Source organism: Saccostrea echinata, unplaced genomic scaffold (assembly GCF_033153115.1).
Source record: "Saccostrea echinata isolate AGI-Se365-2 ecotype Australia unplaced genomic scaffold, CSIRO_AGI_Sech_v1 ptg000054l, whole genome shotgun sequence".
Lineage (NCBI taxonomy): Eukaryota > Metazoa > Mollusca > Bivalvia > Ostreida > Ostreidae > Saccostrea > Saccostrea echinata.
Genome location: NW_026889803.1, coordinates 39,734,084 through 39,746,023, shown reverse-complemented (window position 1 = coordinate 39,746,023; position 11,940 = coordinate 39,734,084). Strand labels below are relative to the sequence as shown.

General features: G+C 34.4%; 1 protein-coding gene and 1 long non-coding RNA gene across 2 annotated transcripts in view; one reads left to right on the top strand and one right to left on the bottom strand.

Annotated features, from left to right (window-relative positions):
- The window catches only part of LOC133206265 (WD repeat-containing protein 7-like), a 253,062-nt gene that overhangs the window by 178,326 nt on the left and 62,796 nt on the right, over positions 1 to 11,940 (bottom strand). The gene's annotated exons all lie outside the window — the stretch shown is intronic.
- Positions 4,867 to 7,260, top strand: LOC133172168 (uncharacterized). Its single transcript, XR_009718910.1, has 3 exons — positions 4,867 to 4,936; positions 6,430 to 6,547; positions 7,128 to 7,260. It is a non-coding gene; the product is annotated as an uncharacterized LOC133172168 (long non-coding RNA).

The window sequence follows — 11,940 nt, the reverse complement described above, 5'->3', positions numbered from 1 at the left end:
CCCTTCACCCAAGGATGCTTGATTTGATTTGAACATATTTTTAGCTCACCTGAGCCGAAGGCTCAAGCGAGCTTTTTTGATCGAAATTTGTCCGTTGTCTGTCGTCGTTGTTGTCGTCGTCGGCGTTGTTGTCGTTGTAAACTTTTCACTATTTCATCGTCTTCTCCAGAACTACCAGGCCAATTTCAACCAAACTTGGCACAGAGTATCCTTGGGTAAAGGGGATTTAAGTTTGTTCAAATGAAGGTCCATGCCCTCTTCCAAGGGGAGATAATAAGAAATTAGTGAAAAATAAATGGCATCATTTCAAAATCTTCTCCTCAAGAATCACTGGGCCAGGAAAGATGAAACTCATGTGGAATCATCCTCAGGTAGTGTAGATTCAAGTTTGAACAAATCATGACCCCGGGGGTAGGGTGGGGCCACAATTGACGATCAAAGTTTTGCATAGGAATATATAGCAAAAATCTTTACAAATCTTCTTCTTAAGAACAGCCATTAAAGCCATGATTGGTCTTATTTATATGGAAGCATCCTCAGGTGGTGTAGATTCAAGTTTGTTCAAATCATGACCCCCGGGGGTAGGGTGGGGCCACAATGGACGATCAAAATTTTACGTAGGGATATATTGGAAAAATCTTCTGAAGAAAAGCAAAGCCATGACTGGTTATTAACTATTCGGAAGTATCCTAAGGTAGTGTAGATTCGTGTTTGATAAAAACCATGACCCCAGATGGGGATAAGGTGGGGCCACAATTGATGATTAAAGTTATGCATAGGAATACATAGGATTTTTTTTTTTTTTTAAATCTTCTTCTCAAGAACAGCAAAGCTAGGATTGGCCATATTTATATGGAAGCATCCTCAGATAGTGTGGATTCAGATTTGTTCAAATCATGACCCCCAGGGGTAGGGTAGGACCATAATGTTTAAACTTGTAGGGAAAAAAGTCACAGTTAGTCAAAGAAATATGTAAGCATCTTTAGTTGGTGTAGATTAAATTTTGTTCAAATCATAACCCCCCCCCCTTTTTAGGGGTAAGTCGGGAACACTTATGCATTAAAGCTTTTCAATACTGAACTCATTTTTGCTTTTTTTCCTAGCCACAATACTCAGGTGAGTGATGTGGCCCACGGGCCTCTTGTATTGCATTAAATATATACAATGGGATTGGGCACAAGTTCTAAAAACTTAATTCGGCCTCTCCCTATATGTAATATCACACACAAAAAAAATTGAATTAGACGTGCCCAACAGTGTGTACAGAATCAATTAACTCACAACATAAAAATATATACTGCTAAATTATTGTCTATACACATTTTAAGTATAAGAACATTCAATTAAATCTGCCAGAATGCTGAATATAAGAATGTACAATAGAAAAAAGATATTCATTTTCAGCAATAAAATATTCAAAAAAGATGCTTAGTGACAAGTTTGTTTGAAATTGGCCAGTGGTTCTGGAGAAGAAGTCGAAAAAAGTGAAAAGAAGATGGGTGAACATGACGAGCGAAAAGCCTATTGTGTGACAAACATGAAGGTGAAAAATTAAATCTCAATTAAATATCAAAATTTTACTTGATATTTCATCTAACATTAAAGTATACTTTATGTAAAATCTCTACAATTTGCAAAAATCTCATAAAGATTGAAATTATTTGCTTATGTAATATTGTACACACACTAAAGAGGGCAAAAAGAGTCATTTTCTCATACTATAACACTATTTTTCGATATGAGTGGGTCTTCGCTCCATTTTTTTGAAAGTTAATCCTCGAAGTTTGCATAAAAATATACATTTTTTTGGTTTCCAAAAATATGGAACAAAGACCCACTATACCTTAAAAATATACTTTTATGACATATCATTCGCATCTCTCCGAGAAATACTTGAAGTCTATTAAGTAAAGGGTCATATCACAAACATGATTTAAATGCCACTATATTCATCAGGACCTGTCTAGTCTAGTGGTTAGCGTGCTAGTCTCGAAAGAAAATGATACTCGGGATTTTTATTGCTAGGGTTCGAACCCCACGAATACCTCATTATTTTCTTAATAAAAGAATAAATTTTGCCGCGAAAATTTTCCTCAGAAAAGTTTTGTTTATCATAATTTCATAAATTTCAATAATGAGAACTTTACTCTAAATACTGAATACACAAATTGAACATGATTTTTATATATCTGAAGCTATAAACTTTCTGCACGCTATGTTCGCCCATCTCCTTTACAGACAACACACGACAGACAGACGCCGGACACTTTTTCACTAGAAAAGCTCACTTGTGTCTCCGGCTCAGCTGACCTAAAAAGGGATAGTCTCATCAAATGACAAAGAATTCACAGGTGTGTGTATAAATGATATCCAAAACTTTGGAAGAGTTTTGCGACACAAAAAAGAAGAAGAAGAAGAGTGTGGTAACAATATGTACATGTAATCCTTCATGAAAAAAAAAATCGACATTGTGCGTCTGAAGGTATAAATAATTAACATGGCCTCATTTTTTTCCCCAAACTTCATAATTCGATGACTCGCCTCGTACCTTTAATTCAGGAGTGAAGTTCATTTGGGATTTTGTTTTTTTTTATACATGTACGCTCTCCACTTCAAGAAAGAACTGCGAACTATAGTATTGTTCTGCCGCCTATCTTCAAGTCAATTTTTTCAAAAGTTAACATATTTGAATGATTTTTCATGTTGATATATTTATATAAATTCTTAGTTGGGAAAACGGAGAGAGATAACTCTGTAATTTTGCTAAAACTTGTGTAAACAAGATGTGTTTGTGAAACACCGATGCCTCCGTATGGCAACTTATAGCAAAGGTTAAATTTTCTCAAATGCAAACCAAATATGTTGGTACCCAAAGTAAGGTCTTGTCTCGAGGAATATACCTGTGAGAAATGAAAGCCCTAGCAACAACCATTGAATAGATATCATAATGGAAAAGGTTAAAGTCAAGGTCAATTGGTCAAAATTAATGGTGCGTAAGGAAAGGCCTTCTCACAAGAAATATACTGGTGAAATATGAAAGCTGAAGCACCAATCGTTCAAAAGTTATGACCTAGGTTTAAGTTTTTCAAAAGTAGGTCAAACTCCAAGGTCAAGGTCAATGGATTACAATTGTTGGTATCCAAAGGAAGGTCTTGTCACAAGAATTACACATGTGAAATATGAAAGCCCTAGCACCAACCGTTCACAAGTTATGGCAAAGGTTAATGTTTTCCAAAAGTAGGTCAAACTCCAAGGTCAAAGGTCAAAGTTGTTGGTATCCAAAGAAAGGGCTTGTCACAAGGTTTACACCTGTGAAGTATGAAAGTCTTAGCACCAATTCTTCAAAAGTTATGGTCAAGGTTAAAGTTGGGTAAAGTTTTGCAGAACTGGGTCAAACTCCAAGGTCAAGGTCAAAGATCAAAGTTGTTGGTATCCAAAGAAAGGTCTTGTCACAAGGATTACACCTGTGAAGTATGAAAGCCTTAGCACCAATTGTTCAAAAGTTATGGTCAAGGTTAAAGTTGGGTAAAATTTTGCAGAACTGGGTCAAACTCCAAGGTCAAGGTCAAAGATCAAAGTTGTTGCAAAAACTATATACACCGAATCTTCTATACGGGGGCATAAAAAAAATTATAAAAATCAATAGAAAAAGCCCCCCCCCCCCCCCCCCGGTGAAGCAAAAATTCCTTTTTACAGGTGTTATGAATTGTTATTTTACAAATTCATACCAAAACTTTTCTTGATTCACGAGTGGGGGGTGGGGGGGGGGGGCATATGTTTACAGACAAAAAAGCAACAACATTCAGTTTATTAACAATTTCAAATGAGATTACAACTAAAAATGTACCTTATAAATTATACGTCTTACTTTACATAACCTATGCTAAACTAATACAATATTTTACATAAGTTAAACAAACGGAAAGATTTAAGGGTCATTAATCCATATCCGGAGTATTTTAAAATCTGGTGATGTTTTAAAGCCTGGTTTCAATTGATAATATCGTCTATCCCCTTATAAGAAGAGTTGTAATTAAGAGCAATTAACCACTTATCACTGGTATTAAAATTATTTATCATTACTATTGAACTCTTCTTTTCATTCAAAAAAGTTTTAATGTAGCGTGTGCACATGTAGTTCATCACAAAATTCGCTCTCCTTGGCATTTGTGTTTTCATATACATATGTAATACATGTTCGATTTTATTCTGACAATCTAGAGAAAAAAAGATAAACTTAAAAAGTATGCATGACTCAATACACTGTACAAATACATACAAAATACTATCTGATTTGTATCAACTGCTTTTAAAGATCTGTTTCACGTAAACTATTTCGAGTGTCTGTTCTAAAACAATCATGCACATTGAACCTTATAGATAATAGTATCCATGCAGTGGGAGGAAAATACTCTTACCCGAACCAATTTGAAAGAAAATATCAGTTGTCAAGATTATATTAAGTTGTTGAAATTCTTTATAAATCTATACATAGTCTATTCTGGTTTTAACCAGTCATAGGGCTGTCATAAAAAAAAGAGAAAGAAAAGGGTAGGAGGGGTCTCACATGTATAATTATTTGTATCTCAACTCCAACATTCCTCTCTAATATTTGCCACACTGCAGGTAATATCCTTGACAAGACATGGATTGAATTGAATGTCTACGTATATATTCGTAAAAAAATTATGAAACAAAAATTGACAAAATGAATACAAACCTTCATTACTTTTTATGATATTTATAAACTAATCAATAATTTGACAAGTAACTTTAGAAATGGAAATGCGCAAAATGACGTGCGAAATATTCCACCTGTGTCGCAACAAGCGTTATAGTAGTGACTTTGCTTGATTAACGATAAACTTACAACCAGCGCAGACAGTCATGAAAACAATCAGTTTAATAATAATAAGTGTTCTTTTTGTCCATGCTTGTAAGTACAGTTTTTCCTATTAATGTAAATATATTGACTTTTTTCATATTTTAATGTTTTCTAATTTTTCCATTGGCATTTTGTGATTTTTGTCCACAATGTTATACCAAAGAAGCCGGAGATCTGTATCTCTAGATCTCGCTGGTCAGTTATGATTTTGTTTTTCATAGTGCTCCTCCGAGACTTCTTATAGGGAACCAAAAGATGGCGAAAAAGGAGACAGGATCGTTGTCGTTAAAAAATAATATCAACTACATATAATTTCAAATTAAGTATAAAACTGTTTGAATTTATCATTAATTTTAAACGACAATAACTAACAACATGACAGTTGTCAATGAAAACAAGCATTCTGAGAGTATTGCATTAGCAATACTAGTCCCCTACCGGCAAGTGCATGTAATCTGGTTCCCGTTCAGAATTGAAAATGCCATAATTCTGTCAAAAATTAATGAAGCGGGACGAAATGCGAACTTGATCTATAACTAATCAAGGTAAAGCCACATACCAAAAATCAGCTCAATATCTACAAGCGTTTAGAAGAAAATTGCGGAAAACCCGTAAAAATTGAAAAGGCCGTAATTCCGTCAAAAATCAATGAAGCGGAATGCAATTCAAACTTGATCTGTAACTCATCAAAATACACTCACATACCAAAAATCAGCTCAATATCTGCAAGCGTTTAGGAAAAAAGTGCGGAAAACCAAGTGGGACAGACTGACAGACAGACAGAGGGACAGACAGACAGACAGACAGACGGACGGACAGACTCAGAGGAAACCTATAGTCCCCTCCGGTTTCACCTGTAGGGGACTAAAAATATTTCGACAAATCCATGTAACATGTCATGCAGGCGACGAACTTTTCAGCTACATTAATTACATTAATTATAGCCGTTGGACACAAATACAGCCTGAAGATTTTTCAATTCTGGGATGTCGATTGATTTTTAAAAAAAAAATGGGGGGGGGGAGGCTAAAGGGGGGGTGGGGGAGGACTAAATGAACCTGAAAAAATTATCATACACGTCCTAGTTTGCTTTCAGTCGGGGAGTAAAGCATTGCCTGTTTTGTGTGAAGTGGAATTTTATTGCCTTATGCTACAAAATGTCAACACTGACCTTAGAGTTAACAGGACCATTTCAGATAAAGATATGGCCACGACTCAAGACTCAATATAAGGCCATCTTGTATGAAGACCGAGAGAAAACCGAAAATAAAGTGTTTTATTGGATCACTATTTTAACATAGAAAAATAACAGCATATTTTTTCTAGTATTTTTGAAAGTAATAAACTAATAATTCATGTATACAAGCCATTCCGGACTATGTAATGTTCTTACAGTAAAAAAGAAACTCCTTTCCTTCATTTGAGAGATAAGGCATTTTTCAATGATAGGCAGAAGTGAAAAAAAAATACAATAAAACAATATGCATCATGATCAATAAAGTGAATATATATATATATATATATGTACTTACAAAACTTTGTAGACTGTGCGGATCCACAGTCTCATTGCCTAATGGCTTGCCCAATGATCTGGTTGCCCCTCTGTGGATCAGATGGACACACCTACAGCAACCAATGTGAACTAAATGTCCACAATTGTCTGTAAGTTATTGAATTGTGTAAATAGTAAACAATCAGAAATTGAAAATGATAGCGTGTCGCTAACATGCAATCAATGTCAAACACGAGAGAGAGAGAGAGAGAGAGAGAGAGAGAGAGAGATCTTAATTTTGTCTATTTGATCATTTGTTCATTTTTTTTTTAAAAATAAGCATTAAAGAAAAAAGACTTATAAATAGTTATAAATATAGTTATAAATGTTATAAACACATAAACAAATTTATCATTAACCATGGCCGTAGGAACCGGGGGGGGGGGGGGGCACGGGGATCGTCCCCCAATAATTTTGCCGATACATGTATATAAAATGCTATAGAAAACAGCTCCTTTATGCATGTGCCCACTCAATAATAACGTCTGATGACCCCCCTTTTTTTGCTTGTCGAGGAATTTTTGGTAGTTGATAGTGCCCCCCCCCAACTGAAAATGTATGGTTATGCCCCCCTTCAAACTGAAGCTGCTTCCTACGTGCCTGTTAACTATTTATCATCCAGTTGTCAGTAGACATAAACAATCCCTCAAACGGAGGACTGAAGAAATACATGTCTTATTTTTCTTACAGCCAAAAATCAAACGTAGTGAAAATTCATGAGGGCACGTGTGACCTGAATACCCTCGGGTAAAAGGCCTCATCAGACTGGTGGACTATACTTTGTTTTTGATGTACGCAAACAAAAACAGCAAATAAAATAAAACTGTCGTCAAACATTGTTAAAAATTAAGATTGAATTCAAAGAAGCAAAATACCAGAATATTGGAAAAAATATGAAGATAACGAACAGTAATCAAGCTTAAAAGTCCATTGAAACAACGCATATCTGAAGCACAGCAAACACGCATCTCTAAAAACATCGGAGATGGGATCAGATGCCATGGAGGAGTAATCATCCCCTGTCGACCGGTTACACCCGCCGTGTGCTCCTTGTCATGATCAGGCAAAATACATAGACAGTTCAGTGAAATTAATGCATTCTTTATTGCACAATAAACCCATATTGGTCAAGCAATACAATCCATCATATTAATACGTTCTATTTCCATTAGTGAACTCTTCAAAATTAGAGACGCGTTTGGCCGTCTGACAGGGACAGCATGGCGTTGCGGATAATACAAAACACGCCAATCTCAATCCAATTTTTAATGTTAAATGTATTTGTCATTCCAGTTAAAGAATAGAAGAATTTAAAGACATATGTAAGAGAGCTGGAACCCTAAATTTATCATCCATTAATAAAAAAAAATACAACATTTCCGAGGCATGTGTATTGTATTTAGATGTATCATACGATAAATAGATACATACGATCAACAATATATATCGTTGTCATTCCTACTCTTGATGTATATAAAGTCCACAACAATAAAATATTTCATTTGCATTTTCTTAGGATTTGTTCATCGACATTCAACATATTGTTTACATGTTTACATTACGTTTGTCCCTGAAATCCCGCGAGATTTGTACATTTTCCGACTTTTTCACAAAAGAGCGCACTAAGAAGTATAACTCTTCCATAGTGGAAATAGAACGTATTTAAGTAATTTACTCCTAAAATGTTACACTGATGTAACATCTTAATTCGAGTGACTGTTTTATAAAAGTTAAATGGAATGGCCTAATAATTTTAATGAAAAATATCAGTCAACATTCGACCTAATGGTAGATTGTATTTCCTGACAAGGTCATTGTATCGACCATAGAATTTGTGAAATGCTGACTTAATACGAAACTATTGAAATGATATTCTTGTTTCATCAACTTATTTGTCAATAGCTTGCCTCGTTAGATATTTTTCGTGTGTAGAGCATCCTCTTGCGTATAGTATCAACTTGACATAAACTCCGTATGGAGGTGATAATGGTATATTGCTGCAAAAGTAAGGGAAGTTGCGATAGAAAAGTTAAAGCCATCACGCTTAGAACAATATACACATTCAACTACAAACAGAAAAGAAGGCTATCACTGCCAATTTGAAATATGTTCTTTATAAATTTTAGAAATCTGACAAGAGAATAAAAAAAAAATCTCCCGTTTGCTAATTCTTTTCATACATATCGTTATCTGAATGAAATACGGAGATAACGTACAGTAATCAAGCTCAAAAGTCCATTTGAACAACATATTACAGCAACCACACACCTCTAAAAACATTGGTGGTGTGATCAGGTGCCATGGAGGAGTAAGCATCCCCTGTCAACCGATCACACTCGCCTTGTGCTCCTTGTCATGATCGGGCAAACGGAAAAATCCATAGACAATTCAGTGTGAAAATAATGGCCTAACAATTTGTATGAAATACGTCAGCGAACATTCGACCAAACGATAGATTGTATTTACTAATAAGGTCATTGTCAACCAATAATTCCGAAACACTTTCCCTTGTATTTATATCTCAAAAATGGGGTAATATAAATTTTTGCCGTATCTTTATTCACCAAGGGGAAAAGGCCTTCTCCATTTTCCTCCATATTTCTCTAAAGAAACTTAAGCATATATATTTTTAGACTGTATTTTACTTTTATACAGGACAAATACAGACATGCCAGACAACATATTTTAGGAAATAGGGGGTTGAGTTGTAGGAATCTACATAAAGATTCTTAAAAATTACGCAATACACGTTGACAAGATCGTCACAAATTTTATTTTTTTTAAATAAACAAATCAATAATTTGAAATGCACCTTTAAAAATGCACAGTAAGCATGCAAAATATTCCACCTGTTGTTCAACAAATGTTACAGTGTAGACAGTGATTAACAGTAAAATAACAAGCAACAAGGACAGCCATGAAGATAACCAGTTTAGCACTAATAAGTGTTCTTCTTGATCATGCTTGTAAGTACAGTCTTTTCTATATCTTCTCTACTCATATGACAAACGTAATGTAAACATGTAAACAATATGTTGAATGTCGATGAACAAATGACTTCTTTGCTTAAACATGTGTATTTTAATGTTTTCTAATTTCTGCGTTGAGATTTTGGTTCGCCAAAGTAGCTGCAGATCTGTAGAGCTCTGGTTTGATGGTTTGGTAAATCCATGAGGGGTGGGGTTGGGGGGGGGGGTATTCAAAGTCTTAGAAAACAAAAGACATCCCTTTCGTTTAATAAGTAAAATTTCAATGAAATAAATACGATACATGTACAGGATATTTTATCTTCGAAGTTATCAATTAATTTACGACGGTTACATGTACATGAAAGTTGACTAAAAAAAATGTTACACTAGATCTATATTACATGTATAATTTTTCTGCAATCATCGCACAACGAAAATGAATGAATGTAGTTTTAATTACGTAGATAATATGTATATATCGATTAATCTTAAAAAAGAAACCCTGTTTGCTTTATTTGCATCAAATAGGGCAAATTACGTTACTTTTTGAAATATTCTAAACTCAGCATTATAAGGTACCTGTATTCAACCTCAATATGAATGGAAAATTATGTTGTTGGCGTTTCAAAAATATTTCTGACACCATGATGATGTTAAATATTCATGTTAGATATACAAAATAATTCAGATGTAAGACTTTTCTGTTTTGTATTTGTTTAAAATTATCATTTTCAGTTTTGTTTGAAAAAGAAAGAATTATTCACTAATAGGTACAAGTAAATCGGAAAAGCATTGAAAAATATTGACAAACCGATCATGTAACAAAATATATATGTACTTTTTTCGGCTTTCAAAATCTCACAAAATTCGTAGACTGTATGGATCCGCCTACAAACTGCTTAATGGCTTGCCCGATGAGCTGGGTGCCCATTTGTGGATCAGACGGACACACCTACAGCAACCAATGTGAACTCGATGTCTACAATTGTCTGTAAGTTATGAACAATTCAAACGAAAGAGAGAGAGAGAGAGAATCACTCGAACTTGGTAATAACTGAAAGCACAACTTTCTTCCTCTTATTTTTCAGCCTAAAATTAGAGGTTGTGAAAATTCGTGATGGTGCATGTGACATGAATACTGTCCGGTAAAAGACAACACCATTCAGTCAAAAGGGCCTGGCTTTTGATACAACTCAACATACAAATTGTTATTTTCATGAGGAACAACAGCAAATAAAATCAAAACGTTGGAGAACATTGTTATAATTGAAGATAAGAGAACTAAAGCATCAAAACATTGGAAAAAACAACATTAATACAAGCAGAAAAATATTTCAGGCAATTCATTTACAATACTTGTGCAAGTTAAAAAATGAATATAATCATATTCTCAAGTTACCCAAATAGATATAAAAGAGATTAAATTAATATGGAATTAACATTATAGTTTTTTAGTTCTACAAATAAAAATAAAATCAAATTTCCTCGCTCCAGCACCCTCCCTCCTCCACCCACCCTTTCCAATTTGACCTCGTTCTTCATAGAAAAATTTTTTCTAATGGCTATGTTAACGTCAAAAAATATTTTTCCTGCAGACTTACAATATATTGTAAAATCATTTTCAAGTCACTGCTATTTTTATTTTTCTCTTCAAAGAATTTTTTTTTTAAAAATCGTGAAAACTTTTGTTAAATTTTATTACCATACTATATGAGGGAAAGAAGAAAATCACTCAGGATTTATGACAACAGCTACATGTATACAATCACTCAAAATGAACCTGGTACACGTGTATGCTCAAACTGATAGTAAATCTCTAGATATGGTTCCCTGAACACCAAGTACTTATAAAATTGAAAGAACAAAACAAGTATATAGAAATAAACATAGACGCTCATTGTTGGTAATAGTAGACGTATGTGAAAAAAATTCTACTGAGCAATGAAGAGATACAGTAATTCGTATACTCTCTGGGTTTTCCCAATAGTTATTAATTCATGAGGACGTAACAAGGATGCAAACGTCAGTAGCTTGTGCCATTAATTTTTATCATTCATCGGTGGTTTATCCTTTAGCTTCGATCTTAATCATCTTTACCCATGGACATCAAGCATTACGCATTGAGCCCACTACCAAAATTGTGAAATTCATGGTCCCAGTGTCAGGTGTTCTAAATTAAAGTAAGAGCGAGTCTCTTCTGATCATATAGTGAAAATGTCCCCTCTCTCCTCTATATGTATATAGCAGATAAACTAAGTGCATGGTAATGTTGAGAAAAGGTGACTTTTCCTAAATTGTGAAAGTTTTGGTCCCAGGTCAGGGGTTCTGATGTAAAGCCGTGACTCCAATGATCATATATTGAAAATGTCTTCTTTTCCCTGTATATTTAGCAGATAATTAAATTAGGTGCATGGTAATGATTTTTAAAGACGCCTCTTCCAAAATTGTGAAATTTGTGATCCTAGGTCGGGGAGAAGGGGGCTCTAATTTATTAAATTCATACATGTATTTAAATTCATATATCAACAGTTATA